Genomic DNA, 25,196 nt, shown 5'->3' with positions numbered 1-25,196 from the left:
TCACAGCCACTGGGAGGGACAGGGTGAAGAATCTCACAAAAGGGCGGAGTGGGGGGAGGAGGGTAGGTAAGAACTTGACTTCATCGAGTAACAACTCTCGGTTCCCATCGCCCAAGGTTTCCCACGGAGAGGTCCCTGTCGCTCTCCTTCAGGCTGGGCGGAACCTATAAGGCATCACCACCTAAATTCTAAAACCAAATCAACCAAACCAACCAAACCACGTTTTAAAACGTCCCTCAACACTCTCTCCGCGGCGTTCCAAACGCAAACATCGCGGGCGAAAAGAGGCTGCTTGACAAATCACGTAGAAAATTAGGCTGCCCCTTTCCAAGGCGATAATCAAATTAGCCTCAAATTAAACGTGAAATTGGCCCTCGCCGGCTGTGGGGACAAAGCCCCCATTGTCCCTTTGCCCGGGTGGTGGCGGCGGCGGTGCCCACCCTGCCTAGGCCAGCCCTGATGGGTCCCCGCGGCAGAGGACGAGGTCGGCGGCGGGCCCTACCAGAGCCCGGGCCGGGGAGTGCGTGGACGCGCCCGAGGTTCGGCTAGCGCGCGCGGCAGGGGCCGGGTGGGCGGCTGTGGGGCTCCCGGCAGGCGCAGAGGGCAGGCGAGGGAGGAACCGAGGGAGCGAGCAGCGGCGAGCAGAGCGGAGTGTGGAGCGGAGTGTGGAGGGTGTGCGGGAGAGAGCGTGTGTGCGCGCGAGTGTGCGCGCCCCCGGAGCCCGCGCGCTCCCTCTCCCCGCCCCTCGCCCCCCTCCCTACTTGCTCCCTCCCCTTCTCCCCCCGCCCGGCGCTCCAGCCCAGCCCCCGGAATCAGTGCAGCTGTTGCCGTGCAGGCTGCGGATTCCTCCAGTCCCTCCCTCGGCCGCCTCTCCGCCCGGAGCGAGCGCGCAGCCCCGCGCAGCAGCGCCCACCGGTCCCGTCCTGTGAGCCCCGGCCCCAGCCGCGGACAGCCCCGCGGAGTCGCCTCCCGGCCCACCCGCCCGGCCGCCGAGGAGCGGGAGGAGGACGGGACCCCGGCGCCCCCACCCCCTTATCCGTGGGAGGTAGGTGGGGGGCCTAGGCAGGAAGATGCCAACTCACTGGGGCTGCCTCCCGGGCGGGCTCCTGGGTGGCGGGAGGGCAGGAGGAGGGGCGCGGGCCCAGGCCGGGAAGACGCCGCTGCCCCACCGCTGCCCTGCGCCCTGGGAGCGGCGTGGGGGCAGGGAGGCTGCAGAGCCCGGGCGGGGGCGGCGCGGGGAGCCTGGGTCTCCTGGGCTCATCAGTACGCGGACTATGCGGGCAGGGGCGGCAGGCTCCGCAGTGAGGGAACACGGCACCCCTGTGCGCACCGGGGTGACCCAGCCTCATCCTTGGGCGCAGCGGCGCCGATTCCTTCTCTCTGCCTCCACCGCCTCCTCCCTCCAGCAGGGCGCAGCTGCCCCCGGCGCGGGGGTGGGTACGGAGTGGGCAGCAGGGAGGGCGTATTTTCGGGTATGCTCCCTGCGGCGGGGGCTGGTGGGGAGCGGGGGCGGCGGTGACAGGGCCCGACTCCGCGCGTAACGGTACGGGGGATGCGGCCAGGCGTGGTCCCCGCTGCGCCGCGCTGCAGCTGAGCCGGAGGCGGCGGCCCGGCGCCCCCCCTCCCCGCCGCCCATCCTCGCGCGGGTCCCCCGCCCTCACCGCCGTCCCCACTCTCCAGGGCTGGGCGTGAGCCGCCTTGGGGCGCGGAGCCGCGTCGGCGCCCGCCCTTCAGCTCCAGCCACCAGCTCTTCAACAGGTTTGTACCAGCGCGGGGACCCTCCGGGCCGGCTTTTGGCGGGGGTTGGCTGGAAGCCCCTATTCTCATCCTTCACACCGCGCCCGCGGCCCTCTTTTGCGGGGGGGGGGGGCTTCTCTTTGTTTTTGTGAGAGGAACGATGCCAAGTGCCTGTCGTCAGATGGGGAGGGGAGTGTTGTCGATGTCAGTATACAAACCAAGTCCATTATTTTTCCAGTCAAAAGCCGGGCCTCAGAGCAAGGAGAGGGCGAGTGTGGGGGTGCTTCAGCAGAGGAGAAAAATGGATTCGGTGGGTTTATTTGGGCGGGGATGTGCTTTTTTGGCAAGATGGATGGCTCCCAGTGCCCTCGCCGTGATGCAGCACAATGCAGCAGTATCGCAGCCTCCCCTGGTTCTCGCTGCCGGGGCTTGGCACGGCCACTCGGCGCCTGCGGCCCCCGCCCGGCCCCACCCAGGCCTGGGGCTGCCCTTGGCCGCGGCCGGGAGCTGCTTCTACCTTGTCATGCTGCTTCAGCTGGATGTGGCGTCAGGAGGACCAGGTCACCTAGCCGTGAAGGGGGGGGGGGCGCTACTCTTTGGGGTGACCCCTCCCGCCCCGCCGGTCGGACAGTGGGACAGTGCTCGGACGAAGGGGCGTCCTGCAGAGCTAATGCGGGCTGAGAGAGCCGGCCTGCGGTGCGGACCGGAATCTGATCTCCGACTGAGGGACCTGAGCCGTAGGGAGGGGCTGCAGGGCGGACAGGCCCGGTGGTGTGCAGAGGCACTGGTGCAGTCAGTATCGGGAGTCGCACTGTTTTTCTGTGCGTTACCCATAATCTGTGACTACAACCCAGCTATCCATCGATTTCTTCGTATGTGAAGAGTGATTAATTGAAGCTTAACGACGATACCATTACAGTACCTCTCTCTTTAATTCTCTCTGGTTAATAACCTCTCTCTGGTTAATACTAAGAATATGATTTTTCCTATAGGAAACCTTTTTTTTTTTTTTAATGAAAGGATTGATGTGTTTTAGTTATTATGTCCCTGAGACATTTAAAAAAATATTAACATTCAGTAACTTGTTTTAAGAAAGACGTGGTTTTTTGGTGGATAAATTGTTTCTTTAACCCGTATTTGCTTCCTTTTTATCACTTGCTTTTTCTGTTAAGCACAGTTAGAGATTTGGATTCTTCTATTAAGGATTGTTAGGTAAGTGAGTGTCATGATTATTGGTATATTGGTAGTCAGATTGATTTAGATAGCTGCGTTAAGTATCCAGTCATGACTAATGGGATTATCATGGTAACTGACTGCATTTGTGTTTGTTTATATGTATTTTTGTGTGTACGGTATTTTTTGCAGATGTGGCTGGGAGGGGTGGGGTGGTGAAAGGCAGACCACCGAGGCCTCTGTGGCTGGTATCTGGTTAGAGGAAGATGATTCCCAAAGTCCTCATCTGTTTAGTCTGGGAACCCTGGGAATTTCTCTTTTAAATGTCACTTCTACAATTCATTTATTCAATGTGGGATGGCAAATGAGAGACATCTAAATGTCACCTCTTCTAAAATGTATGCGTGAAAAAGGGAATTTCAGTATGCTAACCGGAAGGGAAGGTCAGTGCTTCAGTGCAAGGGCATATCTACTTTTATTTTTTAAAAATCTCTAATGAATCCCCCATTTGGTTTTATGTGGTTCTGCAGAGTGGAACTGCATATCAGTGTGTGGTCTATGTGCATTGTTTTTGCGTTTCTCTAATAGAGGGCAATTAAAATGTAGAATATTTTTGAATTTGGATTTCATCGTTGCTTGGGTTGTGATGCCTAAAGATGTTTGGGAGTATTGTTTCCAAGGATTATCCAGACATTTTGGATTTATTATGTTGTAAAAAATACCCTGTGTTGATGGCACAGGGGGTTTAGCTGTTCTGACTTACACACCAGGTGCAGAATTCTGTTAGGCTATACTCTTTCTGTTATCTCTGGACTAACTGAACACTTCATCTGAGAGTAAGTATTGGGGCAGTGAGGAAACTGCTGTGCGGGCTTTTTGTGCAGAGCGTCTCTTAGGGTGAGACTAGTAACAACAGTCTGTGATGTTGTAGGAGCAAGTGAGAAGACCTCACTCTGCTGTGACACATTCTTAGCGGAGACTTGGCATTGGTGTTTCCTTGGAAGAGTTTGAGTGCTTATTGAGTGCTGTATGAAATCATGACTCTACATGCAGAAGTACTATTTTGAGATGGAAGGGTTTTTACTACTATTAAACAGACATGATGAGTGGGAATTATTTGATGTGGTTTCTGTTAAAATAATAAGCTTTTCATTTTAAGAGCATATTCTTAGAATTCTAGAGCTATTCACACACACATACATATTTAATATATAGACCTGTGTGATGCTCCTTTGACTATGTTGGGCCATGACCAATATGTGCATTATAATCAGTCTTTAATTACTGTTCTGTGCATTTCCTTTTGGTAGTTCTGGTTTCTTCAGTACCACTGGGAAACAATTCTTCCATAAGGAAAGGGTTAATATCCCTTCTGGAAAGGCTACTGTCGAAGTGAGTAAAACTTCTCATGGATTTCTCTTTTAAGTTTTCAATCTTTGCTGCCTCTCAGAGCACCTTTTCTTTGCAAAAGACCTAGTTTAGTATTCTTGATTTTTCTGATAACAGGTATCCTGTACCCAAGTTTATATAGTGTAGGAAGAGTATCTCAATTTCTTTATCTTGCTGGGTAAAATGAAACTATCCCAATTAGAGACACCCACACTTCTGTTTTTAGCCGTCCCTGGAGAAGGTATTTTCATAATGTCTCTTGTTGCAATAGTGAGGTTTGTGGAACACCCAAGTCAGGTTCTTTTTATGAAGGCAGATTCTTAGAGGTCTCATCCTAGACCTATCCAATCAGGATTTGCATTTTAACAAGACCCCAAGTGACTTGTATGCATGTTAAATGGAGAAACTGCTCTACTTCTTCAGCTAAGGGGACTTCCATATCCTTCTAGTATCTTTCTTTTGTTTTTATTTTGCCTGAAATATCAGCCCAATCCTCCCCCCCCCCCCCTTGGGTTACTAAGTGGTGTTGAATAAAGGGATGCAATGACTGTAAATCATTTAATACAGAAATACTTTGTAAAGTTCTTTAATTTTTAGATGGAGGAGCCCTATTTTTTAATAGTTATTTAGACTAGTGAAGTTTTTTAGTTCTTTTGAAGAACACCTCTAAAGTTGAAAAACAGTCTCCCCTCCCTGCCTAGATAAAAAGGCATTGGCTTTGAGATAGCAGAATTGGAGTCCAGGAAGCTAAACCCCTGAGTGCAAGTGCCCCTCTGCTCCCTTTGATCTTCTCTGTCATCTTGTTCTCTGTCATCAGTTACTTCTGGTATATTTAGTGTCCTGCCCTTCTGGTCCATTGCCTTCTTAAAGTTTTTAATTAAGTGATTTGTATGTACAAAATAATGCTCATAAAAGATCTATTACAGAACCATAAATCATTGAGCGCTCAGGCACCCATCACCCAGTTCAGGAAGAAGAATCTTATCATTGTGTATTCATAGTTGCCTGTGTGATTGATCCTCTGTCATCCTCACTGAAGTAGCCACTGTCCTGACTTTATGTTTATCATTCCCTCCCTTGCTCTTCTTTATGGGTTATCTTTATGGGTTTTGTATGTTTTTGAAATTTATATAAAAGAAATTATACTTTATGTATTTTTCTGTGACTTTCACTTTAAATTAACATTATATTCCTGAGATTCATTCATTTTGGGGCTGTGATTCATTCATTTTTACTGCTACATAGTATTCTACGACCACTTATTTATTCCTACTGCTTTAGATAGAGATTTGAATTGATTCTACTTTTTTGCTCTTATAAAAAGGCTGTTGTGAATATGTCTTCTATATGTCTCTTAATACATATATGGAGATAGATGCAAGCACACACACATTTGTGTGTCTCTCTCACAAGTAAAATTTGCTGGATAATGGAGTATGTGTATCATCAACCTTACTAAATATGCCAAATGTTTTTTCCTGAGTGATCATACTATTTGTGTTCCTACAAGTAGTGTACATGTTATAATCATTCTACAACTTTGCCACTACTTCATTTACCAGACTTTAAAATGTTGTCCCATTGATATTTATGAAATGATATTCTTCAGTCTTTTTATTTGCCATTTCTCTGATCAGTGAGGCTAATTATTTATATTATTGGCTATTTGAGTTCCTTCTTTTGTAAAGTTCCCGTTAAGCTTTTTGTCTACTTATCTTTTAGATTTGTTTCTTACTGATTTGTAGGAGTTCTTTATGTAGATTGTCTGCTAATCCCTGTGGCTTATATGTATCACAAAAATTACCTCCCAGTTTGTGTTTGTTTTTAAAAGCTCTTTGGTTTCATTTGATGAACAGTCATCCGTAATTTCAGTTGAGTCATAATCAATTTTTGTTCTTTAAGGTTTGCAAGGACAATTTTGTTATGGCAGGAAAATTTCTTTTTTCAGTTGGGAAAGAGCATTAGTTTCGGTATCAAATGTATCTAGGCTCAGATCCTAATGCTGTTGTATACTAGCCATGTGGTCACAGTTAGGATCTGGCCTTGGGATAATTCATTACTCTTGAAACCAGTTTCCTTATTGAAATAGAAGCATTTTCCTAAAATTGAAATGATAATACTTACTGATACGGATGGGAGACAGTAGTGTACAGTGCTAAGTACATAGTAGGTGTTCAGTTAATAATACTTTCATTATTTCTCTTCAAACTACCTAAGGTGTATGAGCCACTGACCTCTTCTAAATGCTTTCCAAAAACTTCCTTGATATTTTTATGTCAAAAGAGCTAATAAACAGCTTATTCTTTTATTTTTTAAAAAGGTTTTGTTACAGTGGGATTTATGTATCGATCAGCACAGGCTGTACAAGACCACTTACTGGAAACCCATTGTCAGCTCAGGTTCCTGTTCTTGAAAGTAGAGTAATTATAGGTCTTTTTACCAAGAAGCATTTTATACTACTGTTCTCCTTTTGCTGCTACTCTAAGATTACTCTGCCATATTGTTTTTGATTCAATGAACAAATTATTGGATACCTTCTCTTGCCAGGGCTTGAAATTGGATTAGAGTGATGGTGTGTGCTGGTTTAATGCTGAATAAAATTTAGTTCCTGGATCTAAAGACTATATACTCTACTGTATAAAATATATTCTCTAATGTCCCAGAAGATAAAAGACCTCTTATTGACTTGGTGTGTGACTTTGGCAAGCCATTTACTCTTTTGGTCTCAGTTCTAAATTTATAAAATGAAGAACTTAGATGAAATTATAGTGGGGGTTAAAACATGCACCTGGGCGCCAGTCCCTCCTTCCCTGGCAGAACTAGAAAATCAGGCATGACACTCTTTTTCCACAGATCTGAGGTAAAACCTCAGTAACATTCTCAACATAGTGCTCTAGGCAGTAACTACCAGTTAATTGGATCTCATGCCTAATTTTAAGATCCTGTATAAACCCCCAAATTTTGTGATGATAAGACATTTGAGTAACAGCACTCTGGCAGAGTTCAAAATAGAGTGGAACAGGAAGTAATCAAAAGCAGGGAGAGAGGAAATATGTGATTGTGGGGGGGGGCGGGTGGGAGGGTCTGGAGGTTAAGGGAGCAGGTAAAGGTGGTAACCAAGAGAATGAGAAGGAGGGGAAAGATGGGAGAAAGGCTGTGATGGCCCAATCCTGTGCCAATTGCTCGTAGAATGAATGGATGGAAGGTAGGTCTAAGTGGATGAGGAGCTAAGGTGACATGGATTTCAGACTTGGATGATGACAGAAATAGACTCTGGGAATGGTGAAGATCTAGTTGGGAAGAGAATCAGTTTTAACTTTGAACATGTTCAATCTGAGGTTCCAGCAGAACCTCAGTGGAGATAATGTTAGAAGAGTTGAGAGAGATCAGAGCCAGAGTGACTGATGGGAAGGCTGTTGGATGCAAGGGTCCTGAGCTTTAGGCTGTGGAAGTACACAACCTGGTGACTCCCTGTACAGGCTGAGTGACCTTGGGCATACTACCTTGACCTCTCTGTGAGCCTTGGTATCTCCATCTGCATGGTGGTACCTATCACAAAGGATTGTTAAAGTTAAGTGAGATAATCTACTGTCTATCACAATACATTTTAATTACCACGAGAAATGGATAGTTTGCTTAGTCTCAACTTTGTTTTCTTTCAAATAAGTATTTTGATTTTTTCAGAAAAGATACATTCCAGTAAATATACCATCAATTAAATAAATAATGCTAGGTTCAGTCTATGTTAAACTTGTCCGTATGTATCATATTTAATTATAGGAAAGGCAAACCTAACTAATGCCTATTTTTAACAAACAAGGAAACACTAAAGTCCTACTATTTGGAGGAAAGGATATGAACAGTTTATAAAAGAAGAAATCAAAGAAGCCAATAATAACTATATTAAATTATCCAAATTCACCAGTAATTTGAAACACAAAACAATTAGATTAATTTTTCCACTTTTATTGGTGCATAAATAAGGCTATAAAATAGGAACTCTGCATTATCTGTTGGGAGAATATTTGGATTAATACAAACTTAGTAGAGGAAACTGGGTTATATATACATAATAGAAACCTTAAATGCTTATACTTTTTGGAGTGAAATCCCACTTGTATTTCTGTAACCTAAAAGAAAGAAAAATAAGGACAGATTTTTAAACAAGGATATTCTTACCAGTATTTATAGTGAAAAAGCAAATGGGACATACTCAAATTATGGCACAGAGAATGGGATGGAATTCATTATAGTTCTTTAAATAATAATGGTTTGTTAGAATTTTACTGAAATGGGAAAATGCTAACAATATAATATTCAGTGGAAATACCTTTATGCAATGCTATACAATAGGGTATAAGTCCGGCTTTGTTATATTAAATAAAAGACTGGAAGGAAATACATTAAAATGTTAATGCTTTGGATGGTGGGTTGATGGGGGATTTCCTTTCTTGTAAGGAAGGAAATTCCTATGACTTAAGGTTTCTCCTTGAGTTTTGAAATATTTTACACATAGAGAATACAGTAAATATAATAGACTGCCAGGAGGGCCATTTTTTAATAATCAAAAAAGCAAGCAACACTTTATGTTAATTGTTAAAAAAAAAAAAAGGAAAGAAAAAAGCAAATCTGGCCACTTATAGGTCATTGGTAAGGAATAGTTTAAATTTCTAAAGAATTGTCTTACTTGTCCTTCTGTCCAGTTTTCTAAGAGCAGAGAAAAAATGAGTTAAGTTAGTGTCTTCAGGGTATAGGCCTCAGAGAAAAGTAGAGCATTTAGATATGATGGAAAGCTAACTTGACTTTACACTAACCTGGGTCAGCTGAAAAGGTGACCAGGATACCTTAGTATTTCCAAACAACATCTTTGTGCAGAAAGAGGGCAGTGGACTTCTGTGACACACTTGTTCTCACTTGTGGAAACCCAGGCACGGCTGCTGAAGCTAATTTTGTAACCATTAGACCATCATGTTTCATTGAAATTGGTCAGAAAAGCAGATGAAATTCTAAGTGAAAATTTTAAAATAAAAATAACTCCAGATTCCTGTTACTTCCGATTAATGGTTTCTCACCATTTGGGAATATTATAGGCTAAGTGTGAGAGGAATGAATTTTAATAAAGCTTTTCTTCTTTGGATGAAAGCAAATTTTTATGTATGTGTGTGTGTATATATATATATATATGTGATATTTATTGTATCTCTCTATCACATAGGTGAGACAGAGGGATATATGTATGATTGATTAATCTCCACGATGAAAGGAGGCAGCGGGCTATTTTAAGACTTTTAACGTGGGAAATTGTGTGGAGATAACATTTTGAAAGTGAGTCTCAGGAATGAATCACATTGCCCTTCACTTTTGGGGGAAATATTTGGGAGGAAATAGTTCTGTTTTATGGCCTAAATTCCCAACTGTGTTGGTACTTTGTAAAATGTAGCTTGTAGAAATGAACTGATTTACTTCCATGAATTTTGTGGGTTTTTTTCTGCTATCAGTTTTAAGTGGTTGATTGAGGAAGGTTTTAGGTTAAGTGTGCTTTGAGATCTGGAAGTAAGATGTTATAATTTCAAGATTGCTTTAAAACTGACCCCTGTTTATAGGTGTCATAATTCCATCCTTTGTAAACTCTAAATTATGGGAATAAACACCTGAATGATTTTTAGAGCCATTTGACATCTCTGCTCTACAATCTGTAGCATCCTTCTATTTCTGATCTGTAACATACAAACTTTAAGCCATTGGTTGGGCAATAAATTCTGTATTAGAACATAATTACAGACTTTTACCTAACAGATGAACTAGGATGGAATGCAGAACGATATATAAATAAGCAGAATTTATTATTTGGCAGTATGTATGTATAATTAAATATGTCTGTGCTTAGAAAGTGGCTATCTCTTGGTGATGAGATTGTGGTTAAGAGCTCTAATTTAATCTCTCCACATTTCCCAAATTTTTGGAAGTACTTAACAATAAGCACTTGCTTTTTATCAAAAATATCCTAACACCATGATAAGCCTCATTTTAGATGGATAAAAACTAATAAGTAAAATGATTAATCAGCTAAATATACCTTTTGCTATTCAGTTTTTTTTTCTCCTGCCGGAATTTACAGAAAAGCAGTCTCAATACTAAAGGCATAAAGAGCCTGAAATTTTGAAAAGGTTTTCCCATTCTTTATTTAAGTGTGCACTTTGTTAGAGCCTTGGTATTTTATTACTTCCGTGGAGTGTGGGAAAAGATGTAGGAACTGGGCCACAAGGGAGCTGGTAAAAAACATCCTCCAGGAGATTGGCCTCTATGGCTACTACTGCCTCTGGCTCTCAGTGAGGTTTCTTGTTGTTTCCTTACTCTCTTTGATAGCAGGTTCAGGGATAATTGTCTTAGTGTGTTTGCTTCAAGGCTAAATGTAAACATTCAAAGGCTGTACAGTTTTCCTGGAATGTTCTTCACCAGCTGTACAGTCTTTGGTGGGGTAAAACGTGCCCTTATCGTGGTTTACACCCCTCCTCCTTTTAGCCCTTTTATCTTACTTACCTCTAAATGAGGGGAAGGGAAACCTAGATGCTTCCCTAAAACAATGCTTATTTATTTTGTTCTGTGATATTTAAACATTTTCCATTGTATTTTTAAATCTCTAGTAAGGGAGTGCTTTTTTCGAGAGTACAATAGTCTTAAAAGTTAATATATTGGGGCGCCTGGGTGGCTCAGTGGGTTAAGTCTTTGCCTTCAGCTCAGGTCATGATCTCAGGGTCCTGGGATCCAGCCCCTTATCCAGTCTCTGCTCAGCGGGGAGCCTGCTTCCTCCTCTCTCTCTCTGCCTGCCTCTCTGCCTACTTGTGATCTTTGTCAAATAAATAAATTTTAAAAATCTTTTAAAAAAAGTTAAAATACTAATTTTCTTTTTTACTTTCTTAGAATCCTTGAATATTTGACAGTGTCTGCGACTCTATGCAGTATAGTTTTCTGAATGGCTTCTGAAGAATGTGTACTTTCAAAAAGCTATAAATTAGCATAAAATCATCTAACATAAAAGTTTTTAAATATTTTATTACCAAAATATAAATTTTTATTTTAGATCATATAGAAAATAAAAATGAAAACAAAGAAGAAAATTGAAATCACTAGATATTTAGTGACTTCAACAGCATGCAGTTAACATTTTGGTGTTGATCCTTTAAACCTTTTTCCCAGTGCATATACTGATCTTTCAAATAAGGGTCACATTCTCAGATCTCGGGCTAAAGATGTCAAGTTTTGACAGTCTAAATAATCACTTGATGATGTTTATTACTCTTCCTTTCAATACATGTAGCATGACAAAACATAAAATCTTATTCCTGGTCTTATTTAAAGATATGGCATGGACACTGTCTGTTGCCCTGAACTGTTTTTAGTGGTAGGGATGTTAAAGAAAAGTGGTAAATAAACAAAATCCATATTTTATTATACTTTGTTTCTTTGAAAAAAAATTTTTATAGTGGAAAAATACCAGAAATTAAGTTCTCATTAGATAATATGTGCTTTCTGTTTTGTTTTGGAAAAAATTCTCATCAGAGCTGCATTAATTCCCTTGAGGGACATCTCCATATGCTTTGGACAACATCTGATTTTACTTTTATCTTCAGATTTTGGAGAATCTTTAAAACAGCTACCCCATAACAGTGTTACAAATGGAATGGATGTGGTTATTAGAATCTTGGTTTTAAAGGTAATAAATTTTACTGGGCCAGTTTGGTTGTGATTGTTGAAAGCATATGCTAAGAGCTCAACTTTCTTAGGGTCTTTGTATTGGCTGAATTCTTTAAAATTCTATCTTTTGATCTAGGATCTGTTTCAAGGGGAAGAAGCAATATACTTATTTGATTATGCAAGCCAGTTGTTTAAGCCTTGGGACATTGGATGGATGGAGTTGACTCGCTAGCACTTTGTTGCCTTAATTCTAGTATTTGGCCTTTTCCTGAAGAAGGTGCTAAAAGGGTTTTTTATGTGCTTAGGAAAAAGAGTGGGAAGAGGGGTGAATTACTCTTTCACTGGAAGAGAAAGTAAGCCCTTCCTAGCAGTTTCTATGAGGTACTCTGTGGTTGTTACTGGTCTTGTCTGGAGTGGTGGGCCTGGAGGAAGTGTGGCAAATGTGCTTCTAACCAGGTTTAAATACTGAAGGCCAGTGGTAGCTCCTTTTACAGTTTAGGGGGAAGCTCAGCTGGGCTGGCTGATTGGGGGTTGGGGCTCAGCAGCACTACATGGACTTCCTCTCTCCAAAAAAGGGATTCTTCCCGCACTCCTGACCTGATGGGAATCATTCTTTTTGAGGACCTGCACAACTCCTCAAGGGAAGTGCTGTGATTGTTAATGTGCCTGGCCTGTCTGAAGCCTGCAGCGGGGAATCTCAGCTTAACCCCCAGGTAGCTGCACACATTGGGTCTCGCACTTGGGGAGCATTGAGATGAGACAGTGCTCACAGTGGTCCCTGCGCCCCAGGATAGGGGAGAACAGGGGGCCGGAATGTGGCCTTATTCGGACCTCTGAATGGATGAGTGCACCTGTCACTTTTTTAGGAGGCGGTGGTCAGAAGTATCAGTTGGGTAACTTCTCTGAGAGGAGCCTGGTCTTTCTCACAGTGATCTTGACAACTCTGTGCTGCCAGCTGTCCTTAAACACCCAACTTATCTCCTGGGTGGAGTCAAGGATGATCACGATCCTGGAGCACAGACAGCACAGACATTCATGTGCCGTTTGAACAGCAGGGAAGCCAGCACGCACCTTGTGTTTTATTCTTTGTTTTAAAGGTAGGTGGTGGTGGTGGTGGTGGTTGTTTTTTGTCTGTTTGTTTGTTTTTAAATCAATACCCACTGCTAAAAGAATTTCTTTCTTTCTTTTCTTTTCTTTTCTTTTTTTTTTTTTTTTGTTGTTGTTAAAGAGTTATTTATTTGACAGACAGAGATCACAGGTAGGCCGAGAGGCAGGCAGAAAGTGAGAGAGAAGCAGGCTCCCCGCTGAGCAGAGAGCCTGCTACAGGGCTTGATCCCAGGACCCCGAGATCATGACCTGAGCTGAAGGCAGAGGCCTGCCTCAACCCACTGAGCCACCCAGGCTCCCCTAAAAGAATTTCTGAGTTTCCTTGACAATTAGGATGATTTTTCATTTTGAAATGCTTATTTTGCTTTTGAAGTGTGTGTTCCTGACTTTAAGAACACTAGCTTTCATCCTAGCTCTTAAAATCTTGTTTGATACATAAAGGGTGAAAGTTTAATTAGAGAGCAGGTTAATTTATTGTCTTATTCCTGAGGAAGAGTACTCTTATCTGCCGGTGGAGTGTCATATATATTTATGCATATATATATATAGATATAGATACAGATATATATGTATTTCCAGCTCTGAAGAATTACTTTGTTAGTGAATGTTTGTGTGACTATTTTATTCCTAATTATAGTATATATTTTCGTTGTTAAAGGAAACTTTTGTTCATATGAAATAAATGAAATAATCTTTAGTGGATCATATTTGAGAACTGGTTCTCGGTCTTCTTAACCTTTAAAGTAAGTAGATATTCAGTGTAGAGAGTATATGATAGCTGGCCTATCACTGGAATGTTGTGCAGCTGTGCAGAGCATGAGGCTCAAATGTGCTAATTAAATATATTTTTTTTAGTGAGAATGGAATGTAGCAGCATGTGGTTAACCATTCCAGATTGTTTTTGAAAAGGACTTTTTTTTTTTTTTTGGCCAAATATTAACAATTAGAGAGTACATTGACTTAGAGGATGTATTGCTATGTTAAATTGTTGTTTTAAAGGAAGTAACAGGACTCATTAAATACTGAGATGATTCTTTAAAATATACACTGATTAATAATTTGCTTCAAGATGTAAACAGTGGGAACATGGCTAAGCTTTAACATCCGTAGTTAAGGCATTTCTTTTTAAAGATGTGATCTTGCTTTTTCCCCTTCCATGTCAGTTCTTCTTCCTTAGTTGGTGAGTATTCAACCTTTTTTTGGGCAGTGGAGTACAGCGTTTTTCCCCAGGTTTTTTTTTTTTTTTTTTTTTTTTTTGAGCAGTATTCTCAATTTTTTGAGCAGTATTCTCAATTCTCAATTTTGTTTTTGAGCAGTATTCTGATATTTGTTTGGGGGGCCAATGTAAATTGGATTTTTGGACTAAACCGTATCCACGCAGATGGTGGTCTGATTTCTTTTTTTTAGTCAGACATTGTGCAAAGTGATCTGATGGGAATAGATGGCAGGTTGGTTGTGTAATGTGGCAACATCTTACTTAGTGTGTCTTTAGAGATAAGTGGGATGTGATTCCAGCAAGGCTGTGCATAAGAAGTTGGAATGCATTGGAGAACTGCCAAGAGATTGGGAGCAAGCTGTATGACAAGCACTAATGCAGCCTTGGCCTGACTTAAAATAGCTATAGTTGAGCAGAAGCGTTTCAAACTTATCATTTCACTTGAGCAAAATCATTCCTCTAAATGTATTACCAAGAAATAGAAATGGTAGCTATCCCCTTTAGTAAGGTTTATTTTTATTTATTTTTTTGTTCTAGCAGTCTTAAAAAAACTTGTGCCTGTATGTAGGAAAATACTTCTGTGTCACATATTACCTTGCATGGTTTTATCTGGATTAATTGGTGATGCATTATCTCAGACTTCACATGGAGGTTCCCCTGCCCTGCTCATCCTACTCCCTAATTGCGGTTTGAATAGAAATTTGGGCCCCGAAAGGTTTAAAAAAAAAAAAGCCCTATATTTTGTATGTTGGATAGTCATGTGGATATGAATTATGGTGTTTGAATGTTAGAACCTTGTAGAAGCATAGTGAAGGGTATTGGTTACAGTCCTGCAGAATCTTTTTTTTCTTTGCTTATTCCTTTTTTGACTGTGTTATTTTATCTGCAATACTTGATTCTTGTTTGTAATTGATTTACATTCTAATTCTGGTCTCTCCATTAAAAAAAAAGGGGGGCTTTTTTTTTTTTTTTAAAGTCAGGATGACAAAAACAAAACAGGAGTGGGGTTGTGCGGCCTTTAGAAGGGGTCCTGTACAGGTTTGAGACTAATAGTGACACGATCGTTGCCTGCAGAGGGTGAGGGGTGACTAAGTAGAGATGGAGGTTGCTTCAGAGGATAATCCAGTCAACCTATTTATTAGCATGGGTGCTGCGAAGATGAAATTTTTAAAAAAAACAATACTTAGGTTACCGAGTGGAAATAAAATAACAGAGAGGACGTAGATGTTAAATATAATATGAAAACAGTGAGTGAACTTCCTCTAGGAGGGCTTCAATACAAACCAAATTTCTAGAAAGATGGTATTAACAGATATTGTAATTATCCTCTAATTTGAAGTCCATTATGAATTTGGGCTTAGACTAATTGCAATAGTGTTATGGCTTTTTAGAGAGTACCCTACATTGCTGTCATTAGATTTATTGTTTCTTATACATCGCTGTTATTCGATTTGTAAGTCCTGAATTGTGCTTTGTCACTTTCAGTATCTTACATATATTTCAGAGGGGTTCTTCGTGTATAGAAACATTATTTCTGGCTCTTATGTTAGTGTCTTTATACAGAGATTTGTAGTTCATACTTATTAGGCCTTTGGTAAGTAGAATTGAGGCTATTTTTCTAGGTGTGCTTTTAGAATATGTAAACAACATTTTGTTTTTTTACAGTGTTGAAAAATATTTTGTGGAAAACATGTGGAGGGAGATACTTAGCTTCTTTAGATGTATTAATCTTTTCATTCTTCAATGGCAAATAAATTCTCTATATGGTATTTTGGCAGTTTGGAAAATATCAAACCTATGATTTCTCAATTTTTTTATGTTTTTGTCTTTTCTTTTACACATTCCTTGATTAAAATTTTTATTTTTTTTTTATTTTGGGGGTGCCTGGGTGGCTCAGTGGGTTAAAGCTTCTGCCTTCTGCTCAGATCATGATCCCAGGGTCTTGGGATTGAGCCCCAGGTCAGGTTCTCTGCTCAGCAGGGAGCCTGCTTCCCCCTCTCTCTCTGCCTGCCTCTCTGCCTACTTGTGATCTCTGTCAAAAGAAAAAAAAAATTTTTAAAGAAAATTAATTTTTTATTAACATATAATGTATTATTAGCCCCAGGGTACAGGTCTGAATTGCCAGGTTTACATACTTCACAGCACTCAGCATAGCACATACCTTCTCCAGTGTCCGTAATCCAACCACCCTCTCCCTACCTCCCTCCCCCCAGCAACCCTCAGTTTGTTTTATGAGATTAAGAGTCTCTTATGGTTTGTCTCCCTCCTGATCCCATCTCGTTTCATTTTTTTCCTTCCCTACCCACCAAACCCCCAACTTTGCTTCTTAACTTCTTGTATCAGGGAAATCATATGATAATTGTTTTTCTCTGATTGACTTATTTTGCTCAGCAATAATACCCTCTAGTTCCATCCACGTCATTGCAAATGGCAAGATTTAGTTTCTTTTGATGGCTGCATAGTATTCCATTGTGTGTGTGTGTGTGTGTGTGTGTGTGTGTGTGTGTATACACACAATATATATATATATACACACCCACACAATATATATATACACACACACACACACAATGGAATACTATATATATATATGTATATATATATATATACACGACCTCTTTATCCATTCATCTGCTGGTGGACATCTAGGTTCTTTCCATAGTTTGGCTATTGTGGACATTACTGCTATAAACATTCAGGTGCATGTGACCCTTCAGATCACTACATTTGTATCTTTAGGGTGAATACCCAGTAGTGCGATTGCTGGGTTGTAGGGTAGCTCTGTTTTCAACTTTTTGAGGAACCTCCATGCTGTTTTCCAGAGTGGCTGCACCACACATTCCTTGATTTTTAAATACCTCTTGGATTGCCAGTTTGGTAAACCGAGTTCAGCAGATGTGGACTATAAGCTAGAGCCACCAGTTTTTTTACTTAACACTCCATTCTCTGATATGCTTGTGAAACTCTATTTTGGATAGTTTTCACCTCAGATTATCCACTAAATAGGAGTATGTATTCCTTTAATCTTGCAAGAGATTGCAGTCATTCACTATAAGATAAAAAAGCAAAAAGTAAAATATTTAAATATCCTTTTCTTGAGTTATTGTCTGGATTAAAAAATTATTCATCTTAGTTTTACACCTGCAAATTGGATTGTCCTCTCTCTGTGTTTGTATGCCTCATATTGGCACAGGCTCATAAGACTGGGACCAAATATTTAGCACTTACGATATTCCAGACATAAAAATTTATGGAATTTGCTTATAAATGTTAGGGGATGCACAGAACAGACCCAGGGTTTTGGTTGGCTTTGTGCAGTGTGAAGGCAGATGGAAACGTTATAGAAATCTGCTGCAGATGGCCGTGGAATAGACAGGTGAGGACCACATGGAAGTTCATACTAGCAGTGGATGGAGTAATGAGCTGGTTTATGAAATGCTAGCCATCTTAGATGTTTCTACAGCTGTTGTCAGCTAGCTGAAAATAAATTCAACTTGTTGGAATGGTGAGTTTTACTATCTGAATAAGCTTAGATAAACTAGTGCTTCAGGTGCCCATAACATTGTTTATTATAATGTTATTACAATAGAAAAAAATGGTAATAAACCAAATGCCCAGCTTTGGTAAGTTAGAGGAGGAAATATCATGGAGGAAATACAACATCGTGGTTAAAAGTGCTGACCTAGGGGCTGCCTGGGTCTGAATCCCAGGTCTACCTGGGACTCACTTGTGACATTGCGTGTGTCATTAACCCTATTCTGTCTCACTTTCTTCACCTGTAAGGTGGGGGCAATAATAATACAGACATTTGAGGGTTCTTTTGAGGATTAATAAGTTGATATAAGTAACGTGAAAGCCTAATGTGTGGCAAATATTTATCTATTAGGTATCATGTGGATAAAAATATTCTTTTTTTTTTTTTTTTTAAAGATTTTATTTATCCATTTGACAGAGAGAAATCACAAGTAGATGGAGAGGCAGGCAGAGAGAGAGAGGGAAGCAGGCTCCCTGCGGAGCAGAGAGCCCGATGCGGGACTCGATCCCAGGACCATGAGATCATGACCTGAGCCGAAGGCAGCGGCTCAACCCACTGAGCCACCCAGGCGCCCCAGGATAAAAATATTCTTGAAAACATTCTGATAACATAGGGAGCTTTTTAATATAAAGGAATAAAGGCAGAACACAAGGTTATTTAAATGGTGTGATCTCCACTATGTGGGGAAAAAAAACACAAAAAAAGAAAATACTCCAAATCAGAGTATCAGAGTGTGGTAGTATTGTGACTGTTTTCTTTTAAGGGCTTTCCTGTATTTGCCAATATTTACCAATAATCATGTCTTCCTTTTATAATTTAAAAATATAAGCCTTTTTTGAAAAGTCCATGTCACCCATTGCAAACAGTATGTTAATTATAAGAACATCCTGTTTATTCTTTGAAAGTTCAGACCTACCATTTGGCCAAAGTTGGTCTCCTTCTGATTGTACAGTGTTTTCACATTCTTACGAAAGTGCCTCAGAGTAATGAAACTCCAAAGTGTTTTTTTTAAATAACGTAACTTAGATTTTTCTACTAATTCAGATTAGTGGTGCTTAAAAAGAACATAGACACATGTTGTTACATGGGAGCCATTTGTTAGTGATATGATCTTAGACAAAGTATGTAATAGAGTTTTGGTTTTCTCATATGAAGGGGAGGTGAGGCCAACAATTATCATCTACCAATTGTCCCGGCGTCAGGACTAAATGCAGTAATATGTACTCATTTCTGGCACTTTGTAGGCACTCAGTAAGTGATGCTGCTACCCTCAGTGCCTGTCTTCACTACCTGCTCTGGCCAGCAAACAAACTCAAGTTGGTCACTTCAAATTAGTCCATACCATGGTGTTCTTTAGTGCTTAATTTAAGATTCTGTAGACAAAAGTGGCTTTCTTAAAGATTCATTCTTAGAAGCTTTTACCCCCTGCCTCCCCATTCTTTACACATTTCTGTCTGTGTTTATTTTGCCACTTCCAGTCAGTTTACAGAGCTCTCTTTAAGACCATTCCCTTCCATAATGTATCAGGCAGTTTAGGCTTGGTGTTACAGTAACAAGCAGCTCTAAAATCTCGGTGGCTCAAAGCCATAGATGTGCATTTCTCATTCATGTTATACGTCTGTCATAGGATGGCAAGCAGCTCTGCCTCAGGTTTTTCTAGCTCTGAAGCCCTGGCTGATGGGTCACATAGAAGGCATTGGCCAGAACTAGTCACATGACCCTGCCCAACTGCAGGGGGAACAGGCAAGTGTCATCCACCCATGTGACTGGAGAGTATGTGTGATCATTAGAAGTTTCTGACCAAACGTAGATAACAGTGTAGCTGTGACGGTCTGGCTTGGATTTCCCATCAAGTTCTTTGAAGCACTAGCTTAACAGTATGTTAACATGTGTTATTTAAAAAGAGAATGCTAGGCAAAGTAAAATGTAATAAAGGTTTCTTTAGTGAAGCACTTCTCAGAGCTTTTGTAAGCTAATATGCATTCTAGCAGGGAGAGAAATAAATATATGGTGTTTCCCAAACTTACCCAGACTTGGAATTCTTCTCTCCCCCCTCCTGCTCCAGCCCAAGCCTCTCTTAGGCCTGGAGTTCATGGAATATGCTTTGGGATACACTAGTCTGTTCTCATAGAGCAAAAATACTAGAGATTCATTTTAATTATTATATACATTAGGAAGAAGCTTTGTTTTTATTGTTACTAGAGTTGATTATTTGAAGAATCTGATTTCTACTATTACGAATCAAATAGAGGTTTTTGTTGTTGTTGTTGTTTAGTTATTATTGGTTACATGCCTGTGTTGAACCCATAGCATTTTTTTCTTCTTTTGGTTGCTTTTGTGTTTTACCATTGAAAAGAGAAAGTTAAACAAACCATGACCACACATCTTTCTTGTTAGAAGAGATTAGATTGGTTTGGAAAGATGACCCAAATATGTATAATTTTTTTATTGGCCTTAACATTTTTTCTTGGTTCCCTCTGACTTTCCATAACAAATTTTCTAGAAGCTTTGACATTACTGAAATGAGGCCTCTGATAAGAAGCAGAAAGACAACTTTTGTCAAGAAGTATTACATATTTCTTTACCACAAGGCTTTGGATTTAAACAAGGTATTTGTTGCCAGGGATTTTATGCCTGCATATGTAACAAATCTCAGTATGGAAGCTTTCACTCAAATATGGCTGTAAATCTCATGTAATAAAACTTTAGGTAAGAAGGAGCTCTTCCCGTTTCATAACAATGCATGAGTAAAACTTAATAATGACCAACTCCCCAGACCTTTGAGTTTATAGTTTTTCTTTCCTTTTTTTTAGTGATGAATTCACTTTCTATTAAAATTATGAAATAAATCCAAACTGAGAATTCAGATTTCATTTTGTCTTTTGTTTTTTCTTTTGTGAGTGAAAAGGTGCAGAAGGCAATTGTTTCCTGATAGGAAAGACACTTTTAAATCTGTCTGCTAACTCGGTAGCAACCCCCCATCCAGCTTCTTTCCCACTGCCATTATAGTCAGACCTGACCAGTTCAACCTTCCTTTTGAAGGTGACTTGCTAGGATTTGAGGCAAGAAAATCCTTTAGAGACCCGATTCCCCGTCTTTTCCTTTTTGTTGACTTTGGTCTCATTGTAGAGAAAGCATTCATGACCCATCACAAAAACAAACATTTACAAGCATTTTTCACTTGGCCTGGGGCTGGCAGAAGTCAAACTTAATATATCAAGGAGTATTACAAGCATGAGAGCCATCACTGTTTGCCACAGGGCTGCTCCCAAGCCGGCTCCCAGGAACCCTCGCCTGTGGCAGGTTTTCCAGGTGTTTGAGGACCAGCTGTTAGGAGGTTTTGTGGTAGAGTAATGTTCTCACATTGCAGGCTGCGGCTTATGGTGAGAATGATTTTAGAGAATATGTAGAATCAGAAGCTTTAGAGCTGGGTGGGCCCCTGTGGATCTTAATACATCCATGCCTTTGTGTAGCTCAGAGAGGCCAGGTGAAGCCACACAGCCTGGCGGTAAGGGCTGACATGATCATCTCTGCTTATTTGGGCCACTTGTGATACATTTTAAAATTAGACACATGAGGTGAAGCTACAAGTTAATGCTCAGGTTTGCTATTTGCACAGTGTCAAACTAGCATTAATGGTTATTGGGCGGTATTTACTGGGAAAACAGTGTTTTAACATAGATTAGAAATAAAAGAGAGGGTTGTTTGTTTTTTGAGTTAGGGAAAAAAGGAAAGCCCTTCAACTAAAAGATAGTATATACAATATATCTACCTTTTTTTTTAATTTTTAAAATTTAAAATCAGTTAATTGACATATAATGTATTACTAGTTTCAGAGGTAGAGGTCAGTGATTCATCAGTCTTACAGAACACGCAGTGCTCATTACATCACGTGCCCCCACCTTCACGTGCCCCCACCTTCATCTTAATAGAAATAGCAAAGAACTGTGCCCTGGCTGCTCAGGTTAGGCTGGAGGAAGGTGAAGGTCATTCCAAAGTAGGAAAGGATCTGGTTAAATATTACTTGGGTAAGTTGAACACGTTTAAAAATGTTCAGGCCCAGGGTTGTGGATTGAGGCTGACTGAGGAATTCTCTGTACCCATAGATGGTTTGTGCTCTGGCTTAAAAGGGCATAAAGGACAGTTCTGAAAAACATGACCCACCCTAGCCCCTGCATCCTCTCATTGATTTGTACCCCACATACCCCACATTGATTTGTACACATGCAGGAAATCGAGGGTATGACAGGTAAAAGTAAAAAGAATAAATGTCATAGTCCCAGTCTTGTTCTGTGGAAGGTAAGGCTTGGAAGAGGGTCTTTTTTTTAAGATTTTATTTATTTATTTGACAGACAGAGATCACAAGTAGGCAGATAGGCAGGCAGAGAGTGAGAGAGAGGAGGAAGCAGGCTCCCCGCGGAGCAGAGAGCCTGATGTGGGGCTCGATACTAGGACCCTGGGATCATGACCTGAGCCGAAGGCAGAGGCTTTAACCCACTGAGCCACCCAGGCGCCCCTTGGAAGAGGGTCTTAAAGTGGCTGGGTTCTGTTTCTGGAGCCGTACTACCTGACGAACCTGCCTCTGCTGGTTAATGAGTGGGTCTTTGGTAGGTAAGCATATAATTTATCATTCCAGCTGGGTAGTTTATGACAGTGAAAGTGGCGGGGAGCGGGGAGATTTAACAATGGTACCAGGACAACAGGCATAAACTGGGACTGCCTGAGGCAAACCAGGTAATATGTTCACCCTAGTCTTATCAAATTACTCCATTTCTGTGTCTTACTTCTTCACATTGTAAAATGGGTGTGATGGTGGGATTCACTTCTTAGGGGATTCAGATTAAGTGCAATAGAACGTCTAAAGTGTAGTGTTGCTTGGCACATAATAACCGTTCGGTAGAGTCAGCTATTAAAAACAGACAATTATTTAGGATATTTAATTCACGTAATAACCACTTGTATATGTAGTTTCCTACCTGCTCTCTTCATATGATTCTCTATAGCAAATGTTTCTCTTGATTTTACTGATTGAATAATCACATTTTCTAATGACTTCTTCTATTTATGGCACCTTTCTCTGAGTTTTCTTGCTTTCTCTGAGACCTTGGCTGTGATAAAGGCCCTGAAAGTAAAATTTACTGTTACTGTGTCAGCTACACAGGTCTCTGCCACTTAGTTATGTAATTAGCATCTATGGTCCAGAGAAGGAAGGGCATTGGGATACTTGTTTATCAGGTAGAAGCAAATTAGTGTTCATACTAGAGATACAGTTTTTATAGTTGGCTCAGCGATTTAGGAATGGTTGGGTGGCTGGGGTGGGGGGAAACCAAATTAGGTCTCTTCCTTGCCTCTCTCAAGTTGGATTTTCCCAGCACAGTGATATGTAGGGTTGCCAGATTTAGGAAAAACACAGAAACCACAATGCCTGTTAAAGTTGAATTCTAGACAGCACATCTTTATTAGTATAAGTATGTCTCCTGCAATATTTGGGGCATACTTACATTAAAAACTCATTGTTTATCTGAAAGTCATCTTCATTTTGGCATTCTGTATTTATCTGGCGATCTAGTTATATAGTCTAAAGAGACTTTTTAACCCTATTCAATCTAGCCCACATTCAGATAGATATACAAAAGTATAGTCCAATTCCTGTTGTAAATTTTGTGTGAACTTTGAAATTTTCCATGTGTTTTACCCTCCACTGGAATGGACAGTTGAGAAGTTGTTATGAGGAGCTGCTGCTGGGTATCCACCAAGACCAAGATAAAAAGGAATATATCCCTGCCACAGCAGCAAGGATTACATTTGCTCTGTGAGAATTTTCTGGCTGTGAATATGGATAGTCTTAAGCCAGCCCTTTGTCCTTGGAGGGAAGTTAGTTGGTTAAAATGAGTTGTTGAAGCCTTGGTCAACTCAAGGAGTTCTCAGTTTTGTGACTGAATTAAATTAGTAATAATGTGGGAAAGTGGGGGGCGGAGGTTAGTTTTGGATCATTTATAGTTCACTTCTCAGTATAGAGGGAACAACTTCTGTTGTCATGAAGAGTGACCTTCAAATACTCTTCCCATTAAAATCTCCTTTTCCTGTTGTGACTTTCAATGCTGCTGCCTAGAAAATGGTGGTGAATTTTTTGCATCAGCCTTGGAACTCTGTCAGTATTCAGCCTGAAGGGCACTGTATGCCCTTGGGAAATGCTGATTGGAAGATTAGAGGCTGCAGGAACCTGAGTGTCTATTTGCATTTTTTTTTTTTAACACTCTGGGTATAATGCCTCTTTTAAGTCGAGTCTCAGAGAAAAAGCTTCACCAGGTTAATGTTACACTTGGTGAAATTAGTAATGGTGAAAGAAGGTTGGGATTGTCCCTACCAGAGAAGAGTGAGCCAGAGCACATGGGTTTTGGGCCAATATTGGCTTTTTAATTGCTGCCATTTAAAAAGTTTAATGTACTCAGTGAAAAGGTACACGTTTCAGGTTATCCTTTGAAGGAAAATGAGCAGTGGCAAGAGCTTGCTGTCAGACACGGGTAGTATGTGGGTGGGTTAGCCAAGGGAAAATAATCCAATTAGAGCTGTTTGTTCAGAGTATCAGATTTGGAGGTGTATTTTGTTATTAACTGGTGGCTTTCCAGAAAATAAATTATTTGTATGCAAAGACTTAGGCTAGCCAGGCTTTGGATGCCAATAGTTATTTTGAAAAAACTCTTTTCTTTCCTTGTTTTACTTTCCTTTTTGAGCTGTCTCTTTTTCTATTCACTGTTCTTCAGTGGCCCATTCCTTTAGGACATGGATTTGCTCTTGAAGAAATTCGTGTAAATTTGTTGTAATCTCATAGGATTGATTTGCATGATGAGTGGAATATTTGGCCTAATTGCTTACATAGCTTAGTATTTGTAGGCATCTTGTTGGATGAGGATTGGCTATTAATGGTAGAAAAGTTCACATTTTAAAAGTGATTCTTGGGCACCTGGGTGGTTCAGTCGTTAAGCGTCTGCCTTTTCAACTCAGATCATGATCCCAGGGTCCTGGGATCAAGCCCCACATCGGGCTCCCTGCTTTCCCCTCTCCCACTCCCCCTGCTTGTGTTTCCTCTCTCGCTGTGTCTCACTCTGTCAAATAAATAAATAAAATTTTTAAAAAATAAAATAAAATAAAATAAAACAAAACAGTGATTCTTCATCTTGACAGCACATTGGCATCACCTGAGGAGTCTTAAAAAATGTGGATATGTGGCTCAATGGGTTTAGCCTCTGCCTTCAGGAAGGGTCCTAGGGTCGAGTCTCCCATAGGGCTCTCTGCTCGGCAGGGAGCCTGCTCCCCCTCCCCCTCTCTCCGCCTGCCTCTCTG

General features: G+C 40.9%; 1 protein-coding gene across 4 annotated transcripts in view; it reads left to right on the top strand.

Annotated features, from left to right (window-relative positions):
- The first annotated feature begins 812 nt into the window (after positions 1 to 812).
- The window catches only part of SPTBN1 (spectrin beta, non-erythrocytic 1), a 195,985-nt gene continuing 171,601 nt past the window's right edge, over positions 813 to 25,196 (top strand). Inside the window, exon 1 of one of the 4 annotated variants that reach the window (XM_082743548.1) lies at positions 813 to 1,045. The gene's annotated coding sequence lies outside the window, so the exon portion shown is untranslated. Of the gene's footprint in view, positions 1,046 to 1,681; positions 1,759 to 13,071; positions 13,092 to 25,196 lie in introns of those variants that run through there. The other 3 variants (XM_082743544.1, XM_082743545.1, XM_082743546.1) reach the window with 3 other exon arrangements.

Source organism: Mustela nivalis (genome assembly GCF_964662115.1).
Source record: "Mustela nivalis genome assembly, chromosome: 8".
Classification (NCBI taxonomy): domain Eukaryota; kingdom Metazoa; phylum Chordata; class Mammalia; order Carnivora; family Mustelidae; genus Mustela; species Mustela nivalis.
This window is presented reverse-complemented; position numbering and strand designations above follow the sequence as displayed.